Source organism: Oncorhynchus keta, chromosome 29, assembly GCF_023373465.1.
Source record: "Oncorhynchus keta strain PuntledgeMale-10-30-2019 chromosome 29, Oket_V2, whole genome shotgun sequence".
NCBI classification, from domain to species: Eukaryota; Metazoa; Chordata; class Actinopteri; order Salmoniformes; family Salmonidae; genus Oncorhynchus; species Oncorhynchus keta.
In genome coordinates, this window is record NC_068449.1 from 45,934,232 (window position 1) to 45,943,996 (window position 9,765).

General features: G+C 42.2%; 1 long non-coding RNA gene and 1 pseudogene across 1 annotated transcript; both read right to left on the minus strand.

Moving 5' to 3' along the window:
• Window positions 1–2,423: 2,423 nt before the first annotated feature.
• On the minus strand, window positions 2,424–3,758 carry LOC118362990 (uncharacterized). The gene is made up of 2 exons (XR_004821302.1): window positions 3,313–3,758; window positions 2,424–2,947 (listed from the first exon to the last, which is right to left on the minus strand). It is a non-coding gene; the product is annotated as an uncharacterized LOC118362990 (long non-coding RNA).
• Window positions 3,759–3,764: 6 nt separating this feature from the next.
• On the minus strand, window positions 3,765–5,289 carry LOC118361855 (DNA repair protein complementing XP-A cells homolog; annotated as a pseudogene).
• Window positions 5,290–9,765: the final 4,476 nt, after the last annotated feature.

A 9,765-nucleotide genomic window follows, 5' to 3' on the forward strand; every position in this document is an offset into this window, starting at 1 on the left:
TAACTGTGTTGTTGTGTGTCACACTGCTTTGCTTTATCTTGGCCAGGTCGCAGTTGTAAATGAAAACTTGTTCTCAACTGGCCTACCCGGTTAAATAAAGGTGAAAAAATATATATATGTTCTGGTTGATCTCATCAACCAAAAGAAAAACCCACTAAATATACATTCTAGAATAACTCATGTGAAACTCATTATTCTCCTGCTTGCCCCACTTTTCCCAGGGGGCAAGAGCCCCCATTCTGAACCCACACTGCAGGCATACTATCAGTGGTGTAAAAAGTACTCAATTGTCATACTTGAGTAAAAGTATAGATACCTTAATATAAATTGACTCAAGTAAAAGTGAAAGTCACCCAGTAAAATACTACTTGAGTAAAAGTCTAAAAGTTTTTGGTTTTAAATATACTTAAGTATCAAAAGTAAATGTAATTGCTAAAATATTCTTACGTTTCAAAAGTAAAAGTATAAATCATTTCAAATTCCTTATATTAAGCTGTGTAAATTCAACACAGGGACACCCAAAGTCAATACTAAATTAATCATTCTATTGTCAGCAAGCTGGAGAGGTCCTAGTCAAACTTAGATGCACTTTCAAACCCTTCATTCTGGGTTACCCAATCTAATTAGTAGCTGATCCAAGCACGGGCAGGAACCAAGGATTATTTATGACAAAAGAGACTAGATGACTAGACTGTCCCTCCAGACTATACATTTCCTTCACATAAGCAAACCATTTATTTATGACTAGCCAGGGGCACACTCCAACACTCATATGCCATTTACAAATAAAGCATTTGTGTCTAGCGAATCCACCAGAGCAGAGGCAATAGAGATGACCAGGGATGTTCTCATGATAAGTGCTTCAATTTGACAATTTTCCTGTCCTGCTAAGCATTCAAAATGTAACGAGTACTTTTGGGTGTCAGGGAAAATGTATCAAGTAAAAAGTACATAATTTTCCTTAGGAATGTTTTGAAGTAAACGTCGAAAAATATAAATAGTAAAAGTACAGATACTCAAAAAAAAAATACTTAAGTAAAACTACTTAAATACTACTTAAGTACTTTACACCACTGCAGACTACTTCATTGGTTGCTTGGTGAAAGGCATCAATCAGTATTACTCTTTGAGCCACTCCAGAGTGTTTGCCTATCACACTTGCCAGTATTAACTTTGCATGAGTAAGGCTTTGAACCCCCGATTGTCGGTTTGTTTTAAATTGTCTAGGCATATTGCACTAGTGTTTATGATGTGAATGCAATAGTTTAAACCTTACATTCACGTAGCCCCTAAGAAATATGATGTTCAATTTGCCATGGGCTTGATGTGACTGCTTGGGGATATAGTTAAAATTCTCTTTTCACCACACCAGTACATTATCAATATCATAGATCAGGGTTATATTTTTCTTATAAAACTCACCGAAAATGTTGGAGCTTGCAGATTGTAATTCTGGACAGGACATCTCTTTGAAACAATTCAGTACCCACTATAGCCTGTACCCACATTTTAGGTATGCTATAGGTCTACAGTAGCCTTTATGCCAGGGTCCGGCCTACAGTAGCCTTTATGCCAGGGTCCGGCCTACTGGCGGCCTGAACTTTTGCCCACGCATGGTTTTATTTGGCTCCCCAAGTTCTCTGTGCAAAGAATGATTTTCATTTTGGAAATCTGTTCCCAAGTATTCCCACGTATACTAGAGATTTGATTGTATACTAAATGTAAGCAAAGTTGGAAACGATTATGTTTTAGTCAAATATACCCGTTTGGGCTTCTTGCGGTCAATTTGCAGTCTACAAAATTATTTGGGGAAATAAATTGGCCCGCGACTGAATTTAGTTGACGATCCCCGCTTTCGACCCGTTCCCCCCTTAAAAAGTCAACCACGAAGCGCTGCATTTAAATTGATATAGCGCGACATGCTGAGTCACATCCAACAGCATAGCAGCTTTCGTTTGCATAAAAGAAAGACACGACGATACGTATTGTTGGACAAAATAATACCATTCAAATTAAAAAGGGGGAGTCATATTGTACCGTCTGGACTACGGAGTCCTTCACTCATTAGATGAACTACGTGCGGGTGGTTATAACTAGAGGTTGCTTCAGAAGCCTGGTTCGGAGCACAAATATTCAAAACGTGCACGGACTGGAGCAGGCGACCAAAATCAAACGACGCAGATCATAAAAACGACACATTACTTACAGCGTGATTCTGCAACAGAAAGCAAAGGGGCGAAAAGAAAGTTGACTACCATTTTGAATTAATGTTATGCAAATTAAATCTATTTCTTGATTGTGGATTAATACAATAATTATCTATCAATCTATCTATCTTAACCAAGGTGGGAAAAAACGGCACATTCGTTTCAGAGATTGTCTACAGATCTAAAACAAGTCAAGTAGGGACGCAAAAAAAGTGATCACATTATGGAAAAATATATTTATTTTGCACATGCAGATCCTTCTACACATTACATCTTAGAAGTGACAAATACAAAATGGAAGTTAACATGCTAAACAATTGATAACATAACATTGCAGCCATCGCCAGCTTCTGAGCGGTGTACGTTTGTCTGTAAAAAAATGTTTTGATGTATTAATGCTCTCTTGCGGTGGCTTTGTGGTATGGCATGTGCTGAGACAATTTCAGGTAGGCCTCCTTGCTTCAGCTTCAAGGCATGTGAGAAGTATGATGTATCACTCATTTGAATCTCAGTTTTACATGTCTGGTGTATTACCAGAGACCCACAAAAAAAACTCCCCCTGTGAGCCTCTGATTTAAAAGACACAAAGCTACATCTCCTCATAGGCCAGTTTGTGTCCACAGGTGTTTACAGGCCTTCCTGTAGAGATCCTCCTCTTCATCCACTAGTTCATCAGGGCCGTGCTGTTGAGCACTGGTGTCCTTTGTCCACACGCTGGTCCTCACTGCACGACAACAGCTCTGTTCACAACAGAGAAACAAACTATCCCATCAATAACAGGCGTGTAGGAATTATTCAATTAATGACTTAAAAATACAAGTCTGCACACTGTTTGCCAGTATCGCTTGTGTTTACAGCCTTCAGTAAACACAAATGGAATGGCAAGCACAGCGTGTGGCTTTTTTCATTTAAGTCAATGACAAAGAAATACAACTGAATGACGTGTTTTCTACAATCCACTGGGGGGTGCTAGTGTTCTCTCTATGTCACTATCGCTCAGATAGTTTTGGAATGAGAAAAGGTGACAAATGGGGAAATTTAAGATGACTTAAGTTCATATTCAGTTTAGAGTGGTTAAAACACTGTTTAGCTAAAATATATTTACCCTTTTCTGTAATACACATGATTTCCAGTGTTCTGTTTGTGACACTCAAGGTGCAGGTTGATGGTCACTAGACTTGATAGTGAATGTTATGGATTATTCTCCTATCTGTTGATAGTGGTTGACGCCAGACTGGATGTACAAGGACACACTGATTATTCACTGTTGTATTGTACTGATGACATCCTGTGAACACTGTGATTCTGTAACAGCTGACAGTCGCTGCCTTTTTGTTTTGTCTTCCTACAAGCCTCTCTGGCTGGTGTTTACAGAACATTTGGTGCTGTCTGATTAGGATAGAAAGGCCCTTGTCTCCAAGAGGTCAGTTAGACATTTTCTCTGCTTCTGGGATGGGTGGTGTCGCTCTGTTGCAACTCCATTTTCTGAAATGGACTTTACCAACTTTACCAGCCGGTTAGAACCAGTGATGGTTGGTATCGGTTAGCTCGTCCTACCTGCAGCTCGAGGTAGATTTTGATGTCTCCCCGGTGAGGGTTGTGTGGGGTTCTTCTTCAGGACAAACCTCAGCACTGGCTCCCTCTGGTCCAGGTCACAGTCCTTCAGTAGGTAGAGCTGCTGAGCCTCCGTACGGGATATCAGCTTGTGTTTCACCTCGTCGTCTCTGATCGGGGGGACATTAACAGAGGAAAGACAAGACAGAATACCTGTTCAGATGCATTTTTGCATCCTCTTACCATTGAAGCACAATGCAATGTAATTCTGCAGTGCACTCCGTTTATAGTGAATATGTGGTTCTAGCAATCAACCGGTCATACTGATCAACTTGTCCTGCACACATGTGAACTCTATTATGAGAAGCACACTGTACAACAACAACAATATAAATATATATAGTTATTTGTGTTGGTTGTCATTGACACAAGAAGTTTGACTTTACCTGCAGTTGTCACAGACTGCCAGATCGAAGCCGTTCGCTGAGGTATGAATCCATCAAACGGCGTGTCACAGTCATCACACAGCAGACAGTCAGCCTCCATCACCGGGGGCTAGGGGGAGGACGGAGTCAGAGAGAGCAGCAGAGCGCAACACTCAGTAGACTGGCACCCAGGCTCAACACTGACAATACACTACTAGTACATTTAAAATGATTACATTCTAGTCATTTTAGCGCACACACACTTATCCCGAATCACAGGCAGTGCAGAGAGAGTACTAGGAGGGAGAGGTTAGCCAAGGTGTCTTGTCAGTAAAAACTGATCTACAGTCATTCAGATAGTGGTTGGACGGTTGTCATTATGAACTTCCTTTATAAATAGGGGACGTCTGTAATACCTGAAACTGACTCCACTCAGCAACTGGCATGTGGAATGAAATTAATCCACAAAGGGCCGCACATGAACCAACAATGCAACTTTCTCTGTTACACCGGACATGCAGAGGATCTGCAGATAAGATTAATTCTATTTACATCATGCAACAAATGTGAATACTTCCCCCTGCCATATTTGACTGACTATTAATGCACATGCCTGGTTGATGCACAACCTTCTTTGTCCTTTGCTCCTCCTGTCGCTCTCCGTCAATGAAGAACCATTCTCCAGAGTCGACTGTCTTGGCGACTTCAGCCGAGGTTCCACCCCTTCTCCTGCCGATTGTCTGCTGGCCAGTCGGGCTTGCCTCAGCATCAGAGCCCGCTGTTTGTTTCGTTCGATATGGGCTCTCACCGCAGGACACAGATCGCAGTTCTTGGCTTTGGATTCCGAATGAGAAGAAGCATTATCCTTCACCGGCGTTGGAGGCTCCAACAGATCAATCGCAAAAAAAAGCATGCGCTAACTAACTTAGCGGTAGGCTAAACTCTCCAGCGTTTTGGAAATTGCAATTAAGTAAAGTTGTTTACCAGCAAGACAGCGGGCAGAGGGGTACAATTGTTTGTGTTTTTACTTTTAACCCGCGAGCACAGCGGCTGCCATTTGTCGGTTGCACAACCAAACTCCGGGTTTTTATCATGTCAAAATAAAAGCCCTGTTATGAAACTGCTGCTGCTTCTCTATGTGACCGTGAGGTGTCGCCGGAGAGCGGACATATACCACCTCCACTCAACACTAGTAGTTCTTCACAGCTTTATCCTGTCCTTTATTAACTATGTCCTCACTGCTGGGGCATATCCTGAAATCCAAAAAAACAATACATATATAGATTTTTTTTAAGGAACAAAACTTTAAGAGTACAGATTATTGTATGGGACAACATACAAACGTTTTTGAGAAATATCTTCTTTTTTTAAAATTACATTTTATTGAGTAAATGTATTTCATTTGGATAACAGATGAAAATGTAATAAATTGACGGTTATTTGTTGATGTCAAATCTAAATTTGACCGATTTTAGGTTGTGTCAGGAGATTTGGTGGCGGAAAAAAATAGAGTCCCTGCTGAAAAAGTTTGAATATTCACTGCAGTAAAGGGTGTCCATACACTATGCTTAGCGTCTATTTAAAGCAGTGCAGGACAGGAGCTTTAGTCATTACCGATCTTAATCTCATTTTAACAGAGTTGCATTAATCTATTGCTCTTTTTAGGGTACCGCGGAGAGTGCTGCCAATACACTGAAATAGAGACTATATTCCCCCGCGTATTAGAATAACAACACAGTCTTAATATGGGATCCCGAATAGAAGACAGTTCAATTCCGTGTTAAATGGAGACTTACTGTAGGCTATATCGGTATTCCATATGCTTGTGGTCCCAATGTCAATAATATCAATGCTTCACGCAGTAACTTTTGAACCCTTGGGATTGACAAATTGGCATTGACCTTTACATGCCTCTAGAAACTAAATTATTTAAAAAATAAGAAAAATAATTTCACATTTAAAAGGAAAATAACAATCATGTTTTTTTATTTATAACACCTCAGTTTGAGCATTATAAGAGTTCTACCTTACATGACAATTTAGCTGTTATGTAATATATTTAGCCTGCCTCGGTTCTTCTTAAAATAGCAGTGACGGATGGTTACATGGGTTACTTTGAAGCTGACCTTGGTTAGGCCTAACCTGTAAAGTAGTTTATCTGCCTTCCCACACTACCTCATGTCATCTAGGGCCAAAGGGCAAGGACACTTATGCTGTATACTAGTACCACAGGTGGCTGGTGGCACATCAAATGGGGAGGACGGGCTCATAATAACGTCTGGAATGGAATGAATGGTATGGAACACATCAAACTCTTGGTTTCCATGTGTTTGATACCATTCCATTCACTCCATTCAAGACGTTATTATGAGCCTCCCTCCCCTCACCAGCCTCCTGTAACTAGTGCCCATCTCTACTACACTTCTATCCTGTACTTCTGCCATACAGTACCTAATTACACTTATAAAAGTCAGGAGCGTATGATTTTATCTCGGCATGGCAATAGCATTTGATGATGCTCAGTACCATGTCATGTATTCATTCTGTAAAGATTTCTGTGTCAAAAGGCTCACGGGTCCTGTACTGAAATCCACATGCAGGCAATTGTACAGCCAACAGGTTCACAGCCAAAGAACAGGCACCCAGCAGAGCAAACATGCATGTCTCTTCTTCTTTACCACATTCTACCTTTCTAACAGGCGATGGCTGACTGCTGCCCCACGGTTCTACCCATGTAAGGGGTAGGCTGGGGGGGAGGGGGGAGAAGAGAGCCAGTACAGGTCAGATAAGTCGAGCTCACCTTCAGCAGAGAGGCTGCAGAGCATTAAAACCCTAATGGCGCACGTGTTTAGCCTGACCTCACCACCACCAGCTTTAGTCTCCAGAAGAAGAAGAAGAAGAAAAAGCTGTTGGGAGGATTCTAATACAACCCCCCCCCCTCTCACCCCCTCCTGCCCTCTGTCCATCCCTGCGTGTGCTTACTTACAGCTCCATATGACGATGAGCCTCCGTAATGGACAGGTCTTTGACAGACGCCCAATTCTACACATGGACTGGCACTGTAGGCCTATAGCGAACACAACGTGGCTTTTGAGCCTTGGTGACATTGTACTATAAACAGGCTACCTGGCGAGGCAGGTAGCCTAGTGGTTAGAGTGTTGAGCCCGTAACCAAAAGGTTGCTTGATTGAATCCCTGACCTGACAAGGTAAAACTCTGTCATTCTGCCCCCGAACAAGGCAGTTAACCCACTGTGCCTAAGCCATCATTGTAAATAAGAATTTGTTCTTAACTGCCTTGCCTAGTTAAATAAACTAGATATTATTTTCTTTTCGTTTATAAAAATAAAAATAATGTTACCACAGTAAACATCATAAACAGCTATGTCTTTGAAAATGGGAAGAGTCTCGGTGGTTCCAAACTTCTTCCATTTAAGAATGATGGAGGCCACGGTGTTCTCTGGGACCTTCAATGCTTCAGACATTTTTTTTGGTACCCTTCCCCAGATCTGTGCCTCAACACAATCCTGTTTCGGAGCTCAATTTCAAGTCTCATAGCAAAGGGTCTGAATACTTATGTAAATATGGTATTTCTGGTTTTTATTTTTAATGCATTTGCAAAAAAAATGAAAACCCGCTTTTGCTTTGTCATTATGGTGTATTGTGTGATGAGGTGAAAAAAGTATGTGGACACCCATTCAAATGTGTGGATTTGGCTATTTCAGCCACACTGGCTGCTGACAGGTGTATAAAATTGAGCACACAGCCATGCAATCTCCATAGACAAGTCAGTTCATAAAATGTGTAAAAGTTGTTATTGTAAAGTGGAATTGTCTAGGAGCAACAACAGCTCAGCTGCGAAGTGGTAGGCCACACAAGCTCACAGAACGAGAGTGCCGAGTACTCAAGCGAATAAAAAATATCTGCCCTCAGTTGCAACGCTCACAACCAAGTTCCAAACTTCTTTATTTAACGGTTATTTTACCAGGTAAGTTGACTGAGAACAGATTCTCATTTACAGCAACAACCTGGGGGATATTCACAGGGGGATGAAGTAACCATTGTAAGCTGGGGATGATTAGGTGACGGTATGAGGGCCAGATTGGGAATTTAGCCAGGACACAGGGGTTAACACCCCTACTCTTACTATAAGTGCCATGGGATCTTTAGTGACCACAGAGAGTCAGGACACACATTTAACATCCCATCTGAATGAGAGCAACCTACACAGGGCAATATCCCCAATCACTGTCTTAGGGCATTTGGATATTATTTTAGACCAGAGGAAATAGTGCCTCATACTGGCCCTCTAACATCACTTCCAGGAGCATCTGGACTCCCAGCTAGGGAGTGAACAGGAACAACCCTGCAAAGCAAGCCAGCAGTGGGATGGAAGGTGGTATGCTGCTGGCTCTGGAAGCAACGTCAGCACAAGAACTGTTCGTCGGGAGCTTCATGAAATGGGCTTCCATGGCTGAGCAGCCGCCTACAAGCCTAAGATCACCATACGCAATAGCAAGCGTCGGCTGGAGTTGTGTAAACTCGTTGCCATTGGACTCTAGAGCAGTGGAAATGTGTTCTCTGGAGTGTTCTCTTCACCATCTTGCAGTCCGATGGACAAATCTGCGTTTGGCGGATTCCAGTAGAATGCAACCTGCCCTAATGCATAGTGCCAACTGTAAAGTTTGGTGGGGGAGGAATAATGGTCTGGGGCTGTTTTACATGGTTCGGGCTAGGCCCCTTAGTTCCAGTGAAGGGAAATCTTAATGCTACAGCATACAATGATATTCTAGACGATTCTGTGCTTCCAACTTTGTGGCAACAGTTTGGGGAAGGCCCTTTCCTGGTTCAGCATGCACAAAGCGAAATCCATTCAGAAATGGTTTGTCGAGATCGGTGTGGAAGAACTTGACTGGCCTGTACAGAGCCCTGACCTCAACCTCATTGAACACCTTCGGGATGAATTGTATCGCAGACTGTGAGCCAGGCCTAATCGCCCAACATCTGTGCCCACCTCACTAATGCTCTTGTCGCTGAATGGAAGGAAGTCCCTGTCACAATTTTCCAACATGTAGTGGAAAGCCTTCCCAGAAGAGTGGAGGCTGTTATAGTAGCAAAGGGGGGACCAACTCCATATTAATTCCCATTATTTTGGAATGAGAAGTTTGACAAGCAGGTGTGCACATACATGTCATTTAATATGTGTATCAACCTACTGGTAGAGCTCTTTTGGTTAGTACACTACACAAACTGTCTTATGTAACCATTCCACACGTAACATATCACACTAATTTGAGAGTCGTAGATTCACGTTGACTATGTTGCGTCTAGTCTCTGAGGCCAGGCTACAATACGACGGCCTGGTAGGATAAGGCCTATCAATAGGGTTGGGTTCTGGTCTTTCAAGCAACATGATCTCACGTTTTCCCCTCAAATCAAATGAAGACAGAAGAAGACCTTAGGTAAGGTTGATTCCTGTCACGTGGCTGGTAGGCAGGTACACAAGGTAGAGGGGGAGGAGTCACCTCACCATAGGATTGACTGTTAGTTTCTGTAATCTCCACCCCTTCGGTGCTAAGGA